We start from the raw sequence: 26041 nt of genomic DNA on the forward strand, positions 1-26041 counted from the left end.
AAGAAATCATATATCTAAATACAATTTTGCTTTTTATTTGCTTAAAACTTTTTTCTTCTTCTAAAAGCTGAAATAGTATGTTAAATTATGATTTTAGTTTTTTTTTTTCTTTTTTCTAATGAAATATATATTAAAATATGGTTTTTAAATAACTATAAAAACATTAAAATTATATTTTAACATTAGATTTTAACTTTTAATAATAAAAAATTAAAATACTGAGATGGATCGTATGTACATATATAACTTTAGTGTAATAAATTTTTGAAAATAAAATATATCACCGCATTGAAAAAATAAGTCTGAATAACGTCACCGCATTGAAAAAAAGATAAGTTATACTTTGATAAATTTTAAAAAAATTCTTTATTCTCTCAAACGATGTTGCTCTCTCTTCCTATTCCTTAACGAGCCATTTCACCGCATTGCCTTTTCATCTACAATCATTCTAACCAAAATCAAATGTTTCTTGCGATTTCACCGTTTTGCCTTTTCTTTTTAGATCTCTTTAAGTGAAATTTAGATCTCTTTTCATTTTCTCATCCTTAGATCTAGCCTAAGTGCTCTGAAGATCCTTTGCCAAAAAGATCCAAAACCCTTTTCACTACAAGAAAAATGACATATGCCTCAGGGACTTTTGCCTATAGACATAAATTACTGTAGGTAAAAGTAAAAAAAAAAAAAAATACTTATAACTACAATTGTTTATCATAGGTAAAATTCAAAAATTTGTACCTATTATCATTTCGTGCAGGTAAAAGTCAAAATAATTGTTACTTACAAATGCTTAATGTAGGTAAAATGTCAAAAAATATATACCTATGAGTATTTGGTGTAGGTAAAATCTTATAAAACTTGTACCTACAGTCCATTAGTGTAGATAAAGTTTAAAATTTTTTTACCTACAAATATATAGTGTAGGTAAAATTCCAATATACAAATTATATTAAAATAATTATTTTAAAAAAGTTCATCAGAAATTCAACAACATAAGTTAGTATGACTTTTTTTTCTCATATTAAAATAATTGTTCTAACATATTAAAAGAATGAAAAAAGGAGAGAGAAGAAAAGGAGACCATAGGGCAAAACGAACGGCATTGATATAGATGTGATGTTGTCCGGTTGTAATAACTTAGTGGGCAGTGTTTCGGACAATAAAGTGAGTGAGACTTCTTTGTTGCCTCTTCCCTCTCTCATTTCTCTTTCTTCGTCAATTGTTCCTCCTTCCATTCCAACACACACAAGAACAAAAAAAAAATTAGTTAGATTCATCGCTACACCTTCACATTGCTACCTAAAAATATGAATTCAACAACGGTTTCAGGGTTCTAGCTTCTGCTACGTGTTGGTGTGGTGAATGCCCTTTTTGTTCTGCGTGTGCCACCTCTCTCAGCTAGTGTTCACTACACCCATAACACAAGCTCTTACAGGGTTTTTAAGAAAGATCAGGTGCGCACTCTGTGCTTCTCTTGCTTTATTTTCTTTCTAAACTCCTATGTGAGGGTTAGGTTTATTTTGCATTTTTTTTGTATTAAAAGAGGAAATCTCGCTTCTCTCTTCTCCATTTTAAGAATAATATCTAAAAACGGAAAATCTTTTAGTATTTATTTATTTTTGTTGAATATGAGGTGTACAATGTACCTATCTGGAAAGCTTGTTGAATATGATATTGGTCTTACTAGATTTGATTTTTGTATGTAAGAGTAGATATTGATCATTAATGTTTCATCCAATTAGTGTACTTCGTTTAATTATCTGTTGATTTTCTGTTTGTGTTATGCTGGTGGTTTAAATTGTTCAAAGGATAAATAGTCATTTTGGTCCCAGAAAGTGTAACTTGCTGTCAATTTGGTCCCTGAATCGAGATAAATTGCAAAATAGTCCCTGAAAGTGCAATCTGTTAGTCACGTTAGTCCCTGCCGTGAATGGAGTAGTTAACGCCGTCAGTTATTGCCGATGTGGCTCGTTAAGTGCCACACAGACATGATTATGTGGATTTTTTATTTCTAATTTCGTTTATTTTAATGAAATGAGGGACCAAAACGAAAGTAAAAAACCCTCATATATCCTCCTCCTCTTCTTCTTCTTCTTTAACATAACCCTTAAACAGAACCTATGCCCTCTTCTCCTCCTCCTCCTCTTCTTCTTCTTCTTTAACATAACCCTTAAACAGAACTTATGCCCTCTTCTCCTTCTCCTCCATCTTCATATTTTCACTTCTATTTATGTTTCAAATAGGTTTTTAGGGTTACAAATTAGGGAAAATTTGGGGCTTTTGTCATTTGGAGCCTTTCATTGTTGTTATTTATGTTTCACTGATATGTTCATTAGAAATATGAATAGTTGCATGCATTGCCTTGAAGAAAAGTGTTGTTCTCTGTTTTAGATAAGCTTGTATTACTTGGTTTAATTTTCTTCTTCTACTGAGACAGTGGGTTATATGAAGCTGAATATTAGATTTAAAAGTTATTATGGAATTGTTAATGCTTGTGATTTTGACTTATAGTTACTGCATATATGTGTTTATGTTATTATAGAATGGTTGATATTGAAGTTCAAACTCAATCACAAGTGATACAAGCTGATAGTGAGGGTGATGCTGATCCTACTTATTCACCTTCATATTTAAGTGGGGATGACGATATATACTTGGATGATGAGACTATAGCATCGTTTATGTCTAAAAAAAAGCAAAGGCAAGTGTGCAACCTCCAAGTGATGAAGATAATGAGCAGTCAGACAAAGATTCGTGGCACTCAGAGGAGTTGAAGAGCCCAATTAGTACAGATGATGAGGATGATGAGAAGGTTGTTTTCCCAATTTTTAATCCAAATTCAACCTTTGGTCAAGTTCACCTAGAGTTGGGGATGAAATTTGAAAACCTTGACTTGTTTAAGGATGCACTTAGAGACTACACAATTCCTAGACTTCCCCCAAGCGGACATGGTCAGAATCAAGGTTGAAGAAATTTGAAGACTAGTTATGAAGTTGTAATAGAGTAATTAGGATATGTTTTGAACCACTTATGCAATTATGCATATCTTTTGAAGACTAGTTATGAAGTTGTAATAGAGTAATTATGATATGTTTTGAACCATTTATGCAATTATGCATATCTTTTGAACAAATTATGAAGTTGTAATAGAGTAATTAGGATATGTTTTGAACCACTTATGCAATTATGCATATGTTTTGAACAATTTATGTATTGAAATATTCTGGTTAAATTTCTGGTAAAATTTTGTTTAAACTGCAGGGACTATATTTCCTGGTTAAGTTTCTGGTGAGGTTGGTAAAATTCTGGTTAAATTGCAGGGACTATTTTGATTTCACGTGTAACTTTCAGGGACTAAGTTGACAGTAAGTGACAACTTACAGGGACTAAAACAAAATAAACGTATATCTTTCAGGGACTAAAATGACAGTTACGCATTGATTTTCTGGAACCAATTATACAGTTATGCATCATTGTTTTTTTGACAGATTATGCCCTTATGCAGAATTGAATCTTATGCAATTTTGAAACAAAATGAAACATACTAAGACAACAAAATAACATTCCTTAGATTAGCATTACATCAAATTGATTAAAAGCATTCAAGTAGATAACAACATGAACACACTAAGACTCAAATTACATCATTACACTTAATATATATATTCCTAGTACTTGTGAATACATACAAACACCACCATTGACAACAATTGGATTAAGAACATTCCATAAACAATTGTTCTAAACATCTTCATTTCAATCCCCATACAATCAAGCTTTGAGTTAACTTGAGCTTTCCACATTGTCTTATCTTCCTCTCTTCCAAATTGTCTTCTTTGTTCCATGGAAAATGTCCCAAGTGAATCATCAACTCCAAGTGCTTCAATCAATTGATCAACCCAAATAAAGTACCCACAATATCCAACTTCATCCTGAAAAGCCCCAAATAGAAACCCTAAATCAAAACCCCCAATGTGAAATCAAAACCCTAAATCAATAAATGTGAAATAGACATACCTTATTAATTGAACAAGTGAAAAACATCCTTCCTCTGTTAATATTTGTTCCAGCAACACGCCTAACAGCCCTTCTACCACAACCACAAAAAAGAACAACTAGTGATGAAACTCTTGTTCGAGATGATGATGCATTGCTCCTCTGCGACATTGTTGATAGTAAGAGAGAACGAAATGGTGCGATTTTTGAGGTCTATTGAGATGATTAGAAGTGCAAATATGGAGGAGGAGGAGAAGAGGGCATAGGTTCTGTTTAAGGGTTATGTTAAAGAAGAAGAAGAAGAAGAGGAGGATATATGAGGGTTTTTTACTTTCGTTTTGGTCCCTCATTTCATTAAAATAAACGAAATTAGAAATAAAAAATCCACATAATCATGTCTATGTGGCACTTAACGAGCCACATCAGCGATAATTGACGGCGTTAACTACTCCATTCACGGCAGGGACTAATGTGACTAACAGATTACACTTTCAGGGACTATTTTGCAATTTATTTCGATTCAGGGACCAAATTGACAGCGAGTTACACTTTCAAGGACCAAAATGACTATTTACCCTTGTTCAAAATGTGATTTCGTGTTTATGGCTCAAGTTTGACTGACAGCTAAGTCTTTGCGGGGAAGCAATATTTGGCTGAGCTTGCTACTGACTGAGGTTAAATAGGAATGTGTAACAAGTAGGACTGGTTAGTTTAATAGGAATGCGTAACAAGTAACAATTATTTTTCCCTTGTGAACGAAAACCTTATCGCTTCAAATAAATTGCTTTTTTTTTTAAAAAAAAAAAAACATTATACCGTAATTCTTTATGCGTTTCATTTACTAGTCTCTTATGTAATGAAACTTGCTAATGTTAAATTCAAATTTACATAAAGAGGGTGGATTTTATTCTTTTGATCATAGACAATTATTTATAATTATCTTTGTTATATATATATATATATATATATATATATATATATTTTTTTTTTTTTCCTTCATATATACATATCTTAATTTAAATAAAATAAGTTTTATTTTAACATTTACGAAACATAGATTTTCCATTAAGAACAACCCACTAATTCAATTTAATTTGTTTCCCCTTGCTCAAAATATATTGAAATTGTTACCTTTACTCCATATCTATTATTGAGTGAACGAAAACCTTATCGCTTCTAATAAATTGCTTTTTTTTTTAAAAAAAAAAACATTATACTGTAATTCTTTATGCGTTTCATTTACTAGTCTCTTATGTAATGAAACTTGCTAATGTTAAATTCAAATTTACATAAAGAGGGTAGATTTTATTCTTTTGATCATAGACAATTATTTATAATTATCTTTGTGTTATATATATATATATATATATATATATATGTTTTTTTCCTTCATATATACATATCTTAATTTAAATAAAATAAGTTTTATTTTAATATTTACGAAATATTGATTTTCCATTAAGAACAACCCACTAATTCAATTTAATTAGTTTCCCCTTGCTCAAAATATATTGAAATTGTTACCTTTACTTCATATCTATTATTGAATTAAGTCCACGTGGACTCTAATTTAATCTCTCTATTAGAAAATTGCATGTCCATTATCACGTTGAACAATAAAATATGAAGACACTACTAGAAAAACACTACTAGACCTCATGAAACAGGACATGATTATATATAGTATTCGGTTTTGTTAACAAAGAGTAAAGAAATAAAGTAGAAATGTAAGTTTATCTTTATTAAGGTCAAACACTTTTTGAGTTTAAGCCAGCTAAAATAATACATTGATTAATATAATATATAAACACATATATTAAACTACAGTTTTTTTAATTATAGGCGAGGGTGGATTTTATTCTTTTGATCATAGACAATTATTTATAATTATCTTTGTTATATATATATATATATGTGTGCGTTTTTTTTCTTTCATATAAAAAACGGAAAGACAAAATATATGTCTTTCCCATTTTTATACTTAACTAAGCTAAAATTGTTCTAGAAAATGCATTGTAATATATATATATATATATATATATATATATATATATATATAATGATTTGAGCTGCATAAGTGAAGAATAATTTCATAAATAATTTGGACATTTTTCTTTTGAATTAATCCAAGAGTTACTATGAATAATAAAAAATAAAATAAAAATGATGCGAATGACCAAGCTTGTGGAGTCAAAGGAAATGCTTTTCATTTGAATCACTTATGAATACAGATATCGTAGTCTCTAAAAAGTTGTCAAAGGATTGGTAGGAAGCTATGGAGAATCTTAGTCTCTAAAAAGTTAATTTCTTCCCTCAAAGAATTGGTAAGCTTTTCATTTGAATCACTTATGAATGCAGATGAGGAAAACCTTACTTTTCGATTTTATTTAATTGCGCTCAATTTTATTTAATTACACTTAATTAACTTCTGTTTATAGCCTTTACCATTTTGTAAAGGTTTAATCCTCTAATGAGCTTGTTTATATTACTGGAATGAATTTATTTTGTAGTTTTCAAGTACTTTTTCCTATGTAAAAAAAAAAAACTTAAGTCTTTGTGTTCAATGGTTAAGCAATTTTGCAGTTGTTTATATCAACCTTTGGCAACATTTTAACAGTAGGATTGGGATTAATTAGACTACAAGACCACTAGAAAATAGTAGAAAATATATACCAGGCAAAAGTTTTCATATATCTTTTCATTTAAGTCATATTATATTATTCAACTAATGTAGTTAATTGTTTGGACATGCTTTTCCAAAAAAAAAAATAGTGTAACAAAGCAAACTAATGCATTTTTTTTCTTAGCTTGGACATGTTGATTTGGATTTGTCACAACCTACCCTTCGACGGGAGGGTGACGTGAGGCTCACGGGTACATCTTCCAAGGAAGGAAAACACGCGGAGTCGCCACCAACATTTATTCAAGGAAAATATCGGAAAAATCAAAAAGTGGGTCTACGAACTTTAAGAATAAAAGGTTCGAGAGTTGTTTTTACGTGCGGGAAAGGTATTAGCACCCCACACGCCCGTCACAAGGGACGGTAGCCTCTAATCTAATGTGCACAACATGACTTCAACATTATGTATTTTCCCTTTTTTTTATGTATTTTTATGTATTTTTCCTTTTTATGTTTTTTACCTTTTTGTGTTTTTACCTTTTTGTCTTTTTTACCTTTTTGTGGTTTTTACCTTTTTGTGGTCAACAAGGGTGTTTCCGTCACTCCTACATATTCCTCAATTGCGATGAGGAAATCAGACCAATGTAATTCTTTGAGAACTGAACGTTGGTTAAGTTGTTTTATCCTTTTTTTTGAAAGATTGATTTTTGTTGCGAACAAAAGTCGTTTAAGGCGTTGGACCTTTAAACGATCTTTTGATTTTTTAAAAGAGATAATCGTTAAGGCACCGGACCCTTTTGAACGATCTCTTGATTTTTGAATGGAGGGGAGAATCGTTAAGGTGTTGGACCTTGAATGGTTTCAAATGACCTTTTCGCGGGCAAAAGTTTGATTTGTGAGTTGATTTTAGCCTTAGTTTCACTTGGTTATTTCTCAACTCATTTAAGAGAACTTTCAAAGTAAATGTCCAGTTGAAACTTGCCTTTTTAATGATTAACCGAGGTTACAACACAAACGATAGGTTGAATTTCATTTTAAAGGCGATTAAATGAGGTTACGGCTTAAACGATCGGTCGAAATTTGCTTAAAATAAAGAAAAAGAATACCGAAAGTAGACGAGATGAAGATGAAAACATACAAAGAAAGAATGGACCCCTAAGGGTGCATAAAATGAATTCAAAGCTTCGAAATCGAAAACTAACTGGTTGAAGATCGACGAACGATGAAGAACGGCGAAGAACGTTCACGAAATTGATCATGGAAACGTCACGGAAGCGTTACGGAAGCGTCTCGACCTCAATTTTCTCCTTCTTTCTTCTTCACCTCACTAATTTTAAGTGAATTCTGAATACCAAGGGTGCTGACCCTTTGTACCCAGCCCTCCTCCCCTATTTACAGCAAAAATAGGGGAGGTGCTTGCTGCCCAGCTCGCCCAGGCAAGCTAGTTGCTTCCTGATGAAGCTTTCTGATGGGCCCAGTGCTGAAGAACACCCCTCGGTTTGATCAGTTCACCCCCATTTTTCATATTTTGCTTATTTCCTTCTGAAACGTTGTGAAACTTTATGGATCACGTGACGATGAGTGTTAAGCATCTTAATTTGGTCAGCCAAAGTCCGCATGTTGACAAACAATTGTCACTGGACGAAATTAGGATATGACAGGATTCTAGCATGTGATATTAACTTGGCTTCAAATATGAATTATGAAAGTGGATATATATTCTTTATTTTTTAAGGTTAATATATTGGATAAAATGACAAATAGGCTTGATACGATTCTTAATGAATTAAGGCTAATGCTCCCGATGGAATTCACAAACATCAGTGGTCTTTATTCATTGATCATCATCTAGGTTTTTGCATCGTGATCACGGCATTCGCTGCTGCACACTATTCTAGTCATCATCACATGTACCAAATTTTTTCATAAACTTTTTATGCTTAATTTTTTTACGATTGTTTTTGTATGTTATTAATGTATTTTGCTTTAATTAGATACAAATTTTGTTCATAAAGAGTGAACCTTAGATTCTCGTTTGAGATTGAATACAATGATTCCTACGGATAGTTTGCATTAATCATTGTATTGAATCTTGAATTGTCCGTTTGGACAGTTTGGGAAGACTCATATTTTTATGGTAGATCCATGCTTTAAGGTTAACATTATTTTGTTTAATTTGATGAAATCTCGGTACAATGCATTTCTAGTTGTTCTCTGAGTGCATACTTGATTATCAGGGAATTAATGTCACCGATTTCATGTCGTGTACTTGAAGATCAATGCGAAATGCTGCCGGAATTTCATCAAATCTAACAAAATAAGATTAGCCTTAACGCATGAATCTACCATAAAAAATTGTCTTCTTGAATGGGATAGGGCCACACCTTAAATGAAAAGGTGAGATTTAATGCATTGAATGAGTTTCGGAGTATGATGAAGTAATTATTTAGATGGATCAAAGTTAGATGAATGAAAGTCGCTTGAGCCCTGCGTATAAGGAAGGCGTGGAATAGTTCCTACAATTTGCTTCAGAAAGAAGTCGACCGGATGAAAACATGAAGTTTTTTTGTCCGTACATAAATTGTTTGAGCGAGAGACGACAAAAAGTCGACGACGTGGATATGGCATGGTGAATTGACAAACATGCAGAGTGGGTCCCAATCTGAACCGTTTGATGTAAAGGTGGGAGATCGCTTGGAGGATATGATTTGTGACCTTGAACAAGAGTCTTTTCAACAAGCACATGCCCCTATGTATGATACATTGCAAACTAATTTAAAGAAACCTTTGTATCCGGGGAGCAAGAACTCGTTGATGCTATTGTCGGCGATGTTAAGTCTGGTTAATATCAAGGCCAAATATGGGTGGTGTGACAAAAGTTTTAGTTCACTACTTCAAGTAGTGCACGACATGCTTCCAGAGGAAAACACATTGCCTAAAAGTTATTATCAGGCGAAGAAAATATTGTGTTCGATGGATATGGAGTATCAGAAGATTCATGCTTGCCCAAATGACTGCATATTGTATAGACATCAATTTCAAGAAATGTCGAAATGCCCTAGGTGTGGGGTATCACGGTACAAAGTCAAGGATGATGAGGAGTGTAGTAGTGATGAAAACTCAAACTAGGGCCCCCTAGCGGAGGTGTTGTGGTATCTTTCGATCATTCCAAGGTTTAAGCGTTTGTTTGCTAATGGAGACTACACAAAAGACCTTACATGACATGCAAATGGGAGAAACTGCAATGGAATGCTCCATCATTCAGTTGATTCCTCGCAGTGGAAGAAGATAGATCGTTTGTATCCGGATTTCGGCAAAGAGGCAAGAAATCTTAGGCTTGGACTAGCCACTGATGGAATGATCCATGTGGCAATTTAAGCATTCAACACAGTTCGTGGCAAGTTCTACTAGTAATTTACAATTTGCCTCCTTGGTTGTGCATGAAGTGAAAATACATGATGTCTATGATGATATCGGGCCCAAGACAACCAAGAAATGACATTGATGTTTATCTAAGTCCCTTGATTGAAGACTTGACAAAGTTACGGGACAAGGGGGTTTTAGTGTTTGATGGGTTTTGAAATGAGACTTTTCATTTGCGTGCAATGCTTTTTTGTACCATTAATGATTTTCCAGTATATGGGAATTTGAGCGGTTACAGTGTTAAGGGCCATTGTGCATGCCCCATCTGTGAAGAAGACACAAGCTACATACAACTGAAACATGGTAGAAAAACAGTGTACACTAGGCATCAACATTTTCTAAAACCTCATCACCCTTACCAGCGATTGAAAAAAGCATTTAATGGAAGTCAAGAGCATGAAAATGCACCGATACCGTTGACTGGTGAGCAGGTCTTCCAGCGGGTTCAAAACCTGAATACAATATATGGAAAGATAAAAAAGAAGGACAAAAGTAAGATTTGCATATGGAAGAAAAGGTCGATTTTGTTTAATTTTCCATATTGGGCTAATCTAGACGTTAGACATTGTATTGATGTTATGCATGTGGAGAAAAATGTATGTGATAGTGTCATTGGGACGCTCCTTAACATTCAAGGCAAGACGAAAGATTGTTTGAATACTCATCAAGATCTAGCTGAGATGGGTATACGAGCGTCGTTACATCCAAGGTCTGATGGTAAAAAAAATATACTTGCCTCTAGCTTGTCATACTTTGTCCAGAAAGGAGAAGATCAATTTTTGTCAGTGCCTACGCTGGGTCAAAGTCCCACAAAGATACTCTTCAAATATTAAGAGCCTCGTGCATTTGAAGGATCTTATGTTGGTAGGCTTAAAGTCTCACGATTGTCACGTCTTAATGCAATAATTGTTATCCATGGCCATACGTGACATTTTGCCTAACAAAGTTATAGAAGCATATATGCTATGAAGTTTTGATGATGCCAAAGATAAGCGCTTCTCAAGTTTAATCCAAGTCAAGAATTCAGAAATTCAAGACAAATGATGAACTCAGTCCCTAGAATCTTAGAAAGCATTCCTTAATTGATGGTGCACAGGTTTGGCCAAAGGATATTTTACTATGGTATTTTCTCTCTGGTAATCGATTACCAGTGGAAAAATTCATTTTTGAAACAAATTTGCAAATTTTGAATTTAAAATTTAAAGCCTGTAATCGATTACACAAGGCTTGTAATTGATTACCAGAAGTTTTAAACGTTTTATAACAGCCTTTAGAAATTTGAATTTAAATTTTAAAGCCCGTAGTTGATTACAACTTGTGTGTAATCGATTACCAGACATGAAAATTCAAATTTCAAATATGAAGAGTCACAACTCTTCAGAATCTAACTGTTTAATCAATTACAACAGTTATGTAATCGATTACCAGTAAGAATTTTTGAAAATAACTCCCAAGAGTCACAACTGTTAAAAAAGTTTTTGAATGACCATCAAAGGCCTATAAATAGGTGACTTGGGGTACAAAATTCCTTAGAGTTTTTTTGAACAACATTGTCTTATCCTCTCAAAACCAAATTGTCTTATCACTCTCAAAATATTCCTTGGCCAAAACACTTGCAAATTCAATAAGGAATCTTGATTGATCTTCGATTGTAATATCCTTGTCTTAAAGAGAGAAAATTATTCTTCTTCTTATTCAAAGAGATCTATTTAAGAGACCGAGGGTCTCTTAAGTTGTAAGGATATCTGAACACAAGGGAAGGGTGTCCCTATGTGGTTTAGAGTTTGTAAAAAGCTTTTACAAGATAGTGGAAATCTCAAGCGGGTTGCTTGGGGACTGGACGTAGGCACAGAGCGTGGCTAAACCAGTATAAAATCTAAGTTTGCATTCACTCTTCCCTTAAACTTCTTTTATTTATTGCTATTTATCTTTTACTTTAAAGAAGTTTATTTTGAATTATTCTTTGAGTAATTCATATTAAGGGTGCATTGTTAATCCGAAAGAGAGTTAAAATTTTAATTAGGGAAAGTTTTGTATCTTAATTCAACTCCCTTTCTTAAGATACTGAGGCCACTTGTCCAACAAGTGGTATCAGAGCTTCATTCTTGTATAAAGTTTAGAAACTTCAAGAATATGGCCTCATCTAACGATCTATTTCCCGAAGGAAATTCTATAAATAAGCCTCCTATTTTTAATGGCGTGGGTTACCATTATTGGAAAACCTGCATGCAAATTTTTATAGAGGCTATAGATCTAAATATCTAGGAAGTCATAGAAGTTGGACCTTACATTCCCACTATGGTGACAGGAAATACAACCATAGAAAAACCTAGGGAACAGTGGAGTGAGGAGGAAAGAAAATTAGTTCAATACAATTTAAAAGCCAAAAATATAATTACATATGCTTTAGGGATGGATGAATACTTTAGGGTATCAAATTGTAAAAATGCAAAAGATATGTGGGATACCTTACAAGTAACCCACGAAGGAACAACAAATGTGAAAAGATCTAGGATAAATACTTCGACTCATGAATATGAATTATTTAGAATGAATCCAAATGAAACCTTACAAGACATGCAAAAGAGGTTTACACACATAATTAATCATCTTGCATCTTTAGGAAAAACATTTCCAAATGAAGATCTTATCAATAAAGTTTTGAGATGCTTAATTAGGGAATGACAACCCAAGGTAACAGCCATTACTGAATCATGAGATCTATCTAACATGTCTCTTGCTACTTTGTTTGGAAAGTTACAGGAACATGAAATGGAATTGATGAGATTGAATCAACATGAGGAGAATGATAAGAAAAATAAAGGAATTGCTCTTAAAGCTTCATCTTCAACCCAAGAAGGAAGTGATAAGGAGGATTCAATTGAAATAGACGAAGATGATGATCTTAGTCTATTTGTAAAAAGATTCAACAAATTTCTAACAGTCTTAGGAAATCAATGAAGATCAAATTTTAAATCAAAGAAAAGGCCAGAAGATTCATCCTGTACTCCAAAATGTTATGAATGCAATCAACCTGGACATCTGAGGGTTGATTTCCCAATTTTCAAGAAAAGAATAGAGAAATCTGAAAAGAAAGTCTTTAATGAAAAGAAGGCTAAGAAGGCCTACATTACATGGGATGACAATGATATGGACTCATCTAAAGATTCAGAAAATGAAGTTGTAAACCTGAGTCTGATGGCCAAGAATTATGAAAGCGATGAAGAGGTAACATCTTCTAATAACAACTTATCCATCTTATTTGATGAATTACAAGATACATTTGCTGATTTACATAAAGAATCAGTTAAACTTGCAAAACTGGTTTCATCTTCTAAGAAAACAATTTCAAATTTAGAAAAAGAAGTTTTAAAATTAAATGAAGAATTAGAAAATCTTAAAACTAAAGTTATAACTTTAAGATCAAATGATACAATTCATTCTTCTACCATGCATGATAATATAGAAGTATCTAATTCATGTAATTGTTGTAAGAAATATATAGAAGAAATCAAAGATTTTAAAATTTCTCTTACCAAATTTTCTATTGGCAAAAATAATCTGGATATTATATTAGGAAAGCAAAGGTGTGTTTTTGATAAAGCAGGATTAGGATATAAACCTGATAAACAACAAAAATTTTATAAAAATTTCTTTGCATCCACACAAAAATATAGTTCTCCTTTCTTAACCTGTTTTTATTGTGGAAAGAAAGGACATGGTACATCTACATGTTATTTTAAGAAAAATAGCAATAGTATTAAAATGATATGGGTCCCAAAAGGATCTTTTATTAAAACTAGCACACAAGGACCCAAGAAAGTTTGGGTACCTAAGCCATAAACATGTTCATATAGGTTTCCTTGAAAAAGAGTTGGTACATAGATAGCAGATGCTGTAAACACATGACGGGAGATGCATCGAAATTCACTCATATTTCTCCCAAGAAAGGCGGACATGTGACTTATGGTGACAACAATAAAGGTAGAATTCTTGGAGTTGGAAAAATAGGTACGAATTCATCTACCTCCATTGAAAATGTTCTAGTTGTGGAAGGTCTTCAGCACAGTTTGCTAAGTGTCAGTCTGTTATGTGATAAATGCTATCTAGTATCATTTGACTCTCATAATTGTGTTATTGAAAACAAGCATGATAGGAATATAAATCATATAGGCTATAGAACAAATAATGTTTACATGATAAATTTAAATCAAAAACAAATAAACTGATTGCCCATATAAACATGGAACATTTAAATAAACTGATTTCAAAAGATTTAGTTATTGGTTTACCAAAACTCAAATTTGAAAAAGATAGATTATGTGATGCATGTCATAAAGCAAAACAAGTAAGGGCTTCTTTTAAATCTAAGAATATTGTGTCAACAACTCAACCCTTACAACTGTTGCATATGGATCTTTTTGGTCCTTCTAGAACTATGATTTTTGGAGGGAACTATTATGCTCTTGTTGATGATTACTCTAGATATACATGGACATTATTTCTCACTCATAAAAGTGATGCATTTCATGCATTCAAGAAACTTGCTAAAGTTATTCAAAATAAGAAAAATCTTAAAATTGCATCTATAAGGAGTGATCATGGAGGAGAATTTGAAAATAAAGATTTTGAATCATTTTGTGATGAACATGGCATTGAGCATAATTTTTCTGCACCCAGAACTCCTCAACAAAATGGAGTTGTTGAGAGGAAAAATAGATCCTTAGAAGAAATTGCTAGAACTTTATTAAATGATATATTTCTTCCAAAATATTTTTGGGCTGAAGCCATAAATACTACATGTTACATCATGAATAGAGCTTTAATAAGACCAATCTTGAAGAAAACTCCATATGAGTTATTTAATGGAAGAAAACCTAACATTTCACATCTTAATGTATTTGGATGTAAATGTTTTGTGCTAAACAATGGTAAAGACAATTTAGGAAAGTTTGATGCTAAATCTGATGAAGGTATTTTTCTTGGCTATTCATTGCAAAGTAAAGCATTTACAATATAGAACAAAAGAACTATGATTATTGAAGAATCCATTTGTGTTTCTTTTGATGAATCTAATGCTATTTTACCAAGAAAAGATGTACTAGATGATATTTCATAATCATTAGAAGAAATGCATATTCATGGAGGAGATCACAAAGGTAAAGGAGATGGAAATAATGAAGATTTTCACATTGGTGAAATTAAAGCAAATGCTAATCTTCCTAGAGAATGGAGAGCTTATAGATATCATCCTCTTGACAACATCATTGGTGATATATCAAAAGGGGTAACCACTAGAAATTCTCTCAAAGATATATGAAATAATATGTCTTTTGTTTCTATGATTGAACCTAAAATTTGAAAGAAGCCATAATTGATGAACATTAGATAATAGCTATGCAGGAAGAATTAAACCAATTTGAAAGAAATAATGTTTGGGAACTAGTTGAGAAACCTGAAAATTACCCTATTATAGGAACAAAATGGGTATTCAAAAACAAGTTAGATGAAAATGGCATAGTTATTAGAAATAAGGCTAGGTTAGTAGCCAAAGGATACAATCAGGAAGAGGGGATAGACTATGAGGAAACATATGCTCCAGTTGCTAGATTAGAAGCCATAAGAATGTTATTAGCCTATGCATCCATAATGGATTTTAAACTTTATCAAATGGATGTGAAAAGTGCTTTTTTAAATGGCTTTATCCAAGAGTAAGTATATGTAGATAAACCCCCTGGTTTTGAAAACTCAGATAAGCCAAATCATGTTTTTAAATTAAAAAAGGCTTTATATGGCTTAAAGCAAGCCCCTAGGGCTTGGTATGAGCATCTGAGTAAGTTCCTTTTAGAAAAGGATTTCTCTAGAGGTAACGTAGATACTACTTTTTTCATTAAAAAGAAGTTAGATGATATTTTATTAGTTCAAATCTACGTTGATGATATTATCTTTGGATCTACAAATGACTCTTTATGCAAATAATTCTCTCAAGACATGCAAAGTGAATTTGAAATGTCTATGATGGGTGAATTAAATTTCTTTCTTTGGTTGCAAATCAAGCAAACCAAGAATGAAATATTTGTCAATCAATCAAAGTATTGCAAGGAATTGATTCACATATTTGGGGTGGAGAATGCTAAGCATATGGCTACACCAATGAGTACTGCTTGCTATTTGGATAAAGATGAAACCGGTCAGTCAATAGACATTAAGCAATATCGAGGTATGGTCGGATCACTACTTTATTTATCTGCTAGCAGACCAGATATAATGTTTAGTGTATGTATGTGTGCTAGGTTTCAATCAAATCCCAAACAATCACATCTTAGTGCCGTTAAGAGAATTATAAGATATCTGCTAGGCATTATGAATATAGGTTTATGGTATCCTAAAAATTCCACATGTAACTTAATAGGATATTCTGATTCTGACTTTGCCATTTCTAAAACTAATAGAAAGAACACCAGTGGAACTTGTCATTTCATTGGATCTGCTCTAGTTTCTTGACATAGTAAGAAACAAAATAGTGTTGTTTTATCTACTGCGGAAGCAGAATACATTTTTGCTGGCAGTTGTTGTGCCCAAATTCTTTGGATGAAGCAACAACTTTTTGATTATGGAATATTACTTGATCATATTTCTATAAGATGTGATAACACGAGTGCTATAAATCTATCTAAGAACCCTGTTCAACACTCAAGAATGAAACACATAGAAATAAGACATCATTTCTTGAGAGATCATGTTCAAAAGGGAAATTGTGTTCTAGAATTTGTTGATACAAAGAATCAGTTAGCTGATATTTTTACAAAACCTCTCCCTAAAGAAACATTCTTTGCTATTCGGAGAGAATTAGGTCTTTTAAATATCAATGATCTAGACAATAGGTAACTCAAATTGAGTTTGATCCTCCTTATGATCAATATATTGTCTATGAGTCTAGTTACTTGTGCTATTAATATTTATATTAACTGTTGTTCATCATATAATAATTGTCCTTCATTATCTTTGTTTGATTTTTTTTTTTGGAAAAGAATTTACTGTGTATAGTTAATTAATTATTAAATTAATTAGCTTTGTTTGTGATTGATGATTGTTGATTGAATGTGTTTGATTGTGTTTGTGATTGAATGTGTTTGATTGTGCTTGTTGATTTGAATGCATTTGATTGTGGTTGATTATCATAGTTAGGTATGTATTTGACTTAAAAATAGTTAGCTTTAAGTGAAAAAGCCTTGTTTAAGGGTCTGGTAATCGATTACCATTCCCTGTAACCGATTACATTAGAACAACAAGGTTGTAATCGATTATAGAAGCCCGTAATCGATTACCAGTAGTCACCATTAGTTACAGGTTACTCTTGTAATCAATTACAATGGCTTATAATCGATTACAAGGAATCCCTGTCTATAAATATCTGTGTTTTCACATAACCCTAATCCTTCTTTCTCGTGTAACGACGCTCCTTGCTCCCTAAACTTCAAATCTTCATATCTCACTCATTTCTCAACCAAATCACTTCAAACAAAGCCCAATCTTCATCTTTTTCAATTCTCTTTCAAACCCACCAATCAAAATCAGCTGCAACATCTTCAAATGGCAGAATCATCAAAGAAGAGAAAAGGATCTTCCTCCACCACCACCGCTACTGGCCACCGCCGCCAAGGAACTTCTGGAGACCTACCCGCACCAGTTCCTCCCTCTCTTTCATCTTCGTGATCATCTACATTATTTTCCTCAGATGATCAGCGTCAAAGGTACGCCTCTCAATTCTGTAATAGAGTCATTCTGGACCCTAAGTACCTTGATCTTGAATTTTTTGATGAAGAAACATTTGATTGTTACCAAGTGTTTCAAAATTCTGCTTTGATTGATTTCATGACTCTGAAACTGCCCTACTTTCCTGAATTAGTTAAGTTTTTCTATACTAATTTGAAAATTCAGGATGGTATTCTTTACTCTGAGATGCATAATATTCCCATTATTATTTATCAGTCCTTGTTTTATTCTTTGACTGAACTGCCCAGTCAAGGTGTTCCTTTTGAGGGCACCCTTGTGATGACTGGAAATTTGATTATTCTAGTCATGATGCTCGCAGAATGGTCTACAATGACCAGGCTGACATGACCGAAAGATTACTTACTGGGTCATTAACTTTCGATTGTCGCATCATGCATTATATCATTGTTCATATTTTGCTTCCTCGGTCTCAAACCTTGCCCAAATCTCTGAGGAGGATTTGATTCTGATGTGGGCCTTTCAAATTGTTCGTTAGATCGACTGGGACCATTTAGTTCAATACCGGATGCATAAGGCATTACGGGCCAATGCACCTCTGCCTTATCCTCACCTTGTTACTCTTTTTCTTCATCATTTCAATGTTCCTTTAGATGATGAACCATTTGTCAAGGTCAAAAGGTCTTTCTCTTTTGGTGCTGGTACGGTTACCTCCTTTGGTTACCGAAAGGATGTTAATGGTCAGTGGGTTCACAAACAAGACTTGCCACCGCCTATTCCCGACGAACTTACCCTATCTCCTCCACCACAAAGGGTTGATTCCACTTCTCTTCTGACTGAAGTACTTACAGAGCTCCGCGACCTTCGAGCTTTTATGGGTGAGCACTTCGATGTCATGAACACTTGGATTACTAGGCTTGAAGATGATATGAGCTTCATCAGGCATTGCTTCAATCCCTCGGCCGACTCTTAGTTATCTTTCTTCTATTTTATTTCCTTAGGCTTTATGGTTATTTCTTTCGCCTAGTATTTTGGCTTTTATTACTTAGTACTTTTGTTCTGATTGTCTTGGATATTTACCATTCTGTTTTGGTTATTTTAGACTGTGTTTTGGATGATTAAGACTTGCTTGGTTTATTCTATGGATTGAATCAGTTTATGGTTATATTATGCTCTAATTTTGATGTTGATTTAGTTCTTTTCTCCAGACGTTTTTGGCTTTTTGATGTTGCCAAAGAGGGAGAGAACTTAAGGGGGTAGAATTTATCATGAACTTAGGCATAAATTCTAATCTTAAGGGGGAGTAAGGGTTGTGAGCATGCGTTATCAATTGTATATCATTAATCTTGATTTCAGATTATTGTCGTCATAAAAAAGGGGGAGATTGTAGAAGCATATATGCTATGAAGTTTTGATGATGCCAAAGATAAGCGCTTCTCAAGTTTAATCCAAGTCAAGAACTCAGAAATTCAAGACAAATGATGAACTTAGTCCCTAGAATCTTAGAAAGCATTCCTTAATTGATGATGCACAGGTTTGGCCAAAGGATATTTTGCAAAAGTTTTTTGTGATTTCAAATATATGGTATGTTCTCTCTGGTAATCGATTACCAGTGGCCAAATTCATTTTCGAAACAAATTTGCAAATTTTGAATTTAAAATTTAAAGCATGTAATCGATTACACAAGGCTTGTAATTGATTACCAGAAGTTTTAAACGTTTTATAACGGCCTTTAGAAATTTGAATTTAAATTTTAAAGCCTATAATTGATTACAACTTGTGTGTAATCGATTACCAAACATGAAAATTCAAATTTCAAATATGAAGAATCACAACTCTTTAGAATCTATTTGTGTAATCGATTACTAGCAGGAATTTTTGAAAATAACTCCCAAGAGTCACAACTATTCAAAAAGTTTTTGAATGACCATCAAAGGCCTATAAATAGGTGACTAGGGGTACAAAATTCCTTAGAGTTTTTTTGAACAACATTGTCTTATCCTCTCAAAATCAAATTGTCTTATCACTCTCAAAATATTCATTGGCCAAATCACTTGCAAATTCAATAAGGAATCTTGATCGATCTTCAATTGTAATATCATTCTCTTAAAGGGAGAAAATTCTTCTTCTTCTTATTCAAAGAGATCAGTTTAAGAGATTGAGGGTCTCTTAAGTTGTAAGGATATCTGAACACAAGGGAAGGGTGTCCCTGTGTGGTTTAGAGTTTGTAAAAAGCTTTTTACAAGATAGTGAAAATCTCAAGCGGGTTGCTTGGGGATTGGACGTAGGCACAAGGCATGGCCAAACCAGTATAAAATATGAGTTTGCATTCTCTCTTCCTTTAAACTTGTTTTATTTATTGCTATTTATCTTTTGCTTTAAAGAAGTTTATTTTGAATTGTCTTTTGAGTAATTCATATTAAGATGGGGCACGTGGAATCCCGTGTGTATCAGCAAGGACCACCTTGCAAGGCTAAATACTCCTGGGTGACCGATAGTGAAGTAGTACCGTGAGGGAAGGGTGAAAAGAACCCCCATCGGGGAGTGAAATAGAACATGAAACCGTAAGCTCCCAAGCAGTGGGAGGAGGCTCGAGACTCTGACCACGTGCCTGTTGAAGAATGAGCTGGCGACTCATAGGTTGTGGCTTGGTTAAGGGAAACCACCGAAGCTGTAGCGAAAGCGAATCTTCACAGGGCAATTGTCATTGCTTATAGACCCGAACCTGGGTGATCTATCCATGACCAGGATGAAGCTTGGGTGAAACTAAGTGGAGGTCCGAACCGACAGATGTTCAGTGTTAATCCAAAAAGAGAGTTAAATTTTAATTGGGATAGTTTTTGTATCTCAATTCAACCCCCCCTTCTGAAGATAACTGAGGCCAGTTGTCCAACAAAAGTCAGGCTTGCGATAACTCGGCTGTGCTTTTTCTTCAATGCCATATGTAGCAAAGTCCTTGATCTTGTGAAGTTAGACGAACTGGAAAATGAGGCTGCTATTATATTGTGTGAGTTGAAGATGTATTTTTTGCCTGCTTTCTTTAACATCATGGTTCACTTTATTATTCATTTGGCCAAAGAAATCAAATGTTGTGGTCCTATTTATTTGCGATGGATGTACCCGGTTGAGCGATACATGAAGATCTTAAAAGGGTATACCAAGAATCTACACCGCTCGAAAGCATCTATTGTTGAAAGGTACATTGCAGAAGAAACCATTGAATTTTGTTCAGAGTACCCTTCGTGGGAGGTAACTAATTTGTGATTTTCATTGTTTTCAACTTTAAATTCACTTATTATAATACATTATAATCATGAGTTTCATTAATGTTGCATTTTTGCCGGAAGAATTCACTTATGAATATTTGTAGGAAGAATTCTTTTTGCAGGAAGAATTCACTTATGAAGATCTTAAAATTCACTTATTATAATACATTGTAACCCCCACGTGTTGTCTCGTGTGGGTTATGAATATTTAGAAAAAAGTTGATGGATCAGAAGAGAAAGAAAAAATTGGAGGAAGCTGCTCAATCCAAAAGCACTAACACCGTTATTGATCCTCCATCTCCCATCAAATGACATGTGAAGTGGAAGCTGGCCTGCACCAAGAAAACTGGCCACATGACATTTGAGGCAGCAAAGGAAATTGCTGACAAGATTGTAAGTCATTTTCAATTCATAATTGTAATTATTTTTGTTTATTGTGTGATTGAGTAAACCAATAAATGTGTTCTTCACAGGATTCGTTGGAGGAACAGGCCTCACAGGGTTCGTTTGTCGCCCATGGATGTCAGGATGTACTGACTGCTGCCATTGGGCGACCAGAACACCTTGGTTGTGTCGTGCTGCTAGAGTTGGTGTCACGATCAAGCAATACTTTGGACCGGCTCCAAGGATCTTCCGCACGTCTTCCTCCATGGCTCTCGAAGACCTAGAGTAGCTAACGCAACAAATCAGGGACCAACTGGAGGAGTCGATCACAAAAAAAGTGACTCGACAACTAATGTTATCCTTCAGCCAGATGTAGTCCCAGTTTCAGTTGTAGATGCAATCTCAAGGACTTGCTCTGTCTCCTGAGCCTGAGGTTGGTCCTCCAGCTGCTCGTGTCAGCAGAAAGGAGAGTTGTGTTGATCCCTCAGGGAACAATCCAGATACGGGTGACTCAAACAAATATGGGTTGTACATAAAAGAAAATGCTCACCGCCTGGTTGCCCTTGGAAGACTTTATGAGGGATCCACAACCGTTCACAACATTCCTTTGTTGCATGATCAAGTCAAGGTTGTTGTTGAGGAGGTTAGAGATGCAGATGCTCCCATTCCTGTATCCACTAAAGAGGTTAAGGTCATAGGGCAGACACTTAACACCTTCCTTGCTTGGCAGACACATCTTGTCAAGCGTTTATTAGAATAGGTATTTTAGTGTCATTAAATGCTTATTTTTTTCCATTAAAGTGTTCACTGTGATTATATTATGTCAATTAACTATGTTGGATAAACAGGGAGCTGTGGGACCCACGAAACCTACAGATAGGCCGGATCATGAAGTCGATGATCCCCTATATCTGATGAGATTGACCATCCCACAACTTTTTCTGAAGCTATTGCAGGTTATGTGGGATGCTACCTTGTTTGGCCTATTTAATGAAGACTTCCCCTTGTACATAAAGCATGAAGATTTGTCTGAAATAGCACACGGTGGTCAATGTCTCAACATCTCTATTATACAGTTGTGGATTCTGTACGTCAATTTAGATTATTATTAATTACCTTACTTATTGTTTTACCTTCATACATAATTTACTTTGTGTTAACAACAATAGGCATATGACTGAGACAAGTATGCGAGCGGGGAATACCGATGTGTATGGATTCCTTGAGCCACAGTCTATCCAGAGATCTGGCTAATCGCAATTTGAATCAGAAAGTTACATTAAGAACTGGATGTAAAATTCAAAACGGGATGTGTACCTAGGAGCTTACCTAAATGAGTAACTTAAACTGAACAAATGAATTTAAATAATGTATAATAGTATAATAACCTATATTGGTCTCCACTGCAGTGCACATTGGCAAATGGTCGTCATTTTTGCCTCAGGAAAATGTTGTCATTTGGTTTTGTTTGTTGCATAATAGGCCAGACAACTTCCTCAAAGGCATAATTAACAAGTTAGTGTTGTTTTTCAATGCATTTGCATTAGCATTAGTCAGGAACATCAAAATTTTAATTGTAGAATAAGCATCCATGTTTGTATTCAACAATGCTTTGAATGGACTTGATGATACTTACCAAAGTAAATCCAAGCCTGCTGCTAGGTGGATTGTTGTTAAAGTAAGTCATTTAAACAATATGCTTCTACTTATATTTTAGTACTGTGTAGACTAATTTGTACTTAACGTTGAATATCTAAATTTCATAATGTATTTAGTGTAATAGACAAAAAGGAAACACTGAGTGTGGGTATTACGTCATGCACTGGATGTCAACTATAATCTTAGGAAATTTTAAGAATAATTAGGAAACTGTAATTTTTAATTCATCAAATTTCATTTTGTTATGATTGCTATTATATTAGTAACTTATGTTTTATTATATCATGCAGTATTTCACTGACGCTAGACCATTGGAACCAGAGAGATTGAAGGCGCTTCGCATCCAGTGGGCAAAGTACTATTTGAAAGTTAAAAATGAAACTTAGGATGTTTAGGCAATTTTGTAATTGTATTTTATATTTACTTACTTTACATTTTTTACAATTCATGTCTCAACATTAAATATGCTTTTAATTCATAGTAATTAGTAAATTTCTCATGGAATTTCTGGTAAAAGCTGTTTCAAAACAGAATGAAAATTATATATTGTGTGGTTTGGTTTTAAAATTTGCAGGTTAATTTTGGGTTTATTGAAAAAACAGACAGCATATTAAAAAACAAGTTCTAAAACAACATTGTTTTTTTTTATTAAAAAAAAAACCGATGTTGATATGTAGATTTATAACTTTCTTTTTTCATAATTCTTATCATATAACATCGGCTATTTAAATAACCGATGTTGTATTTATTAGTTAACATCGGTTTTGAAAAACCGATGTTAACTATATTATGGAGCCCTAAATATTCACTTAATTCACATGAAATTACAAAACTACCCCTAATACGAAAACTAGTCTAGGTGTCCTAAAATACAAGGGCTAAAAAATCTTACATCTCTAGGGTACCTTACCTATATTATGGAGCCCTAAATACAAGGCCCAAAAACAATGAAACCTTAATCTATTATGTACAAAGATGAGAAGGCTTATACTTAGCCCATGGGCTCGAAATCTGTGGAAGCAATGACTTCCAAGATTATTTTGATGATGCCAAAGAATCAAGAGTTAAGAAAGTTCGAAAGAATCAGGAGTCAAAAAGCTTCAAGAATCAAGTTTTAAGATTCAAGATTCAAGAACAATCAAGTTTCAAGAATCAAGATTCAAGAACAATCAAGATCAAGATTCAAGACTCAAGATTCAAGAATCAAGAGAAGACTCAATCAAGATAAGTACTAAAAAAGTTTTTTCAAAACATTGAGTAGCACAAGAATTTTTCACAAAATATTTTAGCAAAGAGTTTTACTCTCTCGTAATCGATTACCAGAAGGTAGTAATCGATTACCAGTAGCCAACATTGTTTTTTCAAATTGATTTACAAAGCTGTAATCGATTACAATGAGCATTTAATTGATTACCAATGTTTTAAAACGTTAGATTTCAAATTTCAAGAGTCACAACTAGTGATTAAACATTTTCAAATTATTTTAAACTTGTGTAATTGATTACACAATACTTGTAATCGATTACCAGAGTTTCTAAACGTTTTGATTTTCAATTTTAAACACGAAGAGTCACATCTGTTGATGTATAATCGATTACACTATGATGGTAATTGATTACCAGTGACTGATTTCAAAAAATAAATTACCAAAAGTCACAATTCTTAAGGTGACTTGTTTTTGAAGATTTTTCAAAGGTCACAACCTTTAAGTAACTAGTTTTCAAAAGAGTCACAACTTTTAAAGTGACTAGTTTTTCAAAAGAGTCATAACTTTTAAAGTGACTAGTTTTAAAGAAATTGCCAAGAGTCACAAACTTTAACTTGAGTCATCAAATGATTATAAATATGTGACCATGGCACAAATTTCATATACAATACTGAAAAGACTGATTCCTTTCATGATTAACAGATTTCTTTCATAGAGTTTTTTGTTCAATACTTTCTCTTCCAAGAAAAGTTCATTGTTCAAAAACTTGTGCTACTCTTCTTCTTCATTCACTTCTTTCTCTTGCCAAAAGATTCAAAGGACTAATCGCCTGAGAATTCTTTTGTTTCTTCCCTTCTCCCTCTTGGCAAAAGATTTCAAAGGACTAACCACCTGAGATATCTTCTGTTTCTTACAAAAGATTTCAAATGACTAACTGCCTGAGATATCTTTTTCCCTTTCCCCTTATACAAAAGATTTCAAAGGACTAACTGCCTGAGATATCTTTTGTATCCCCCTCACAGAGAATTCAAGGGACTAACCGCCTAAGAATTCTTTGTCCTAACATATTGGAGGGTACATCCTTTGTGGTACAAGTAGAGGGTACATCTACTTGGGTTGTTATACTGAGAACAAGAGAGGATACATCCCTTGTGGATCAGTTCAAGTGGAGGGTACATCCACTTGGTTGTTCAAAGAGAACAAGGGAGGGTACATCCCTTGTGGATCTTTGGCTTGTAAAGGATTTTACAAGGTTGAAAGAAATCTCAAGAACCGTTGGTTGTGATGTGCCATTATTTTCTCCTATTTCTTAACCCTTTTTGTCACCAATTTAATTACTGATTTACTCTAATTGTTAAGTTTATTATTCAGTTTTATCAATTGGGCCCACTTGACTAATTTGGTGTTTTTAATTCAATTTCAGGATACTTATAAGCCATTGGGCTGAGCCAAATTGGACTTGAAGAGAGCAGACAATTTTATTAGATTTTGTCTAATTTCATTTTTTATTGCGTTTAGTTATTTTTATTTCTTTTTAGGCCAAATTAATGTAATAGGGCCCAGTGACTTTGAGTGACCCTTATAAATAGCAGCCTTGGGATTCGTGTAAATTGGATTCTATTATTCAGGAGAAAATACCCAAGCTGAGTGCATGGAGTTTTAGGGTTTTACATTTTTAGCTTTGTATTACTGTTCATGTGAATGCAGTTTTCCATTTTTTGCCTTCAATTGCAATTTCGTTTTTGTTCCTTCTTA

This window comes from Glycine soja, chromosome 14 (assembly GCF_004193775.1).
Source record: "Glycine soja cultivar W05 chromosome 14, ASM419377v2, whole genome shotgun sequence".
Classification (NCBI taxonomy): domain Eukaryota; kingdom Viridiplantae; phylum Streptophyta; class Magnoliopsida; order Fabales; family Fabaceae; genus Glycine; species Glycine soja.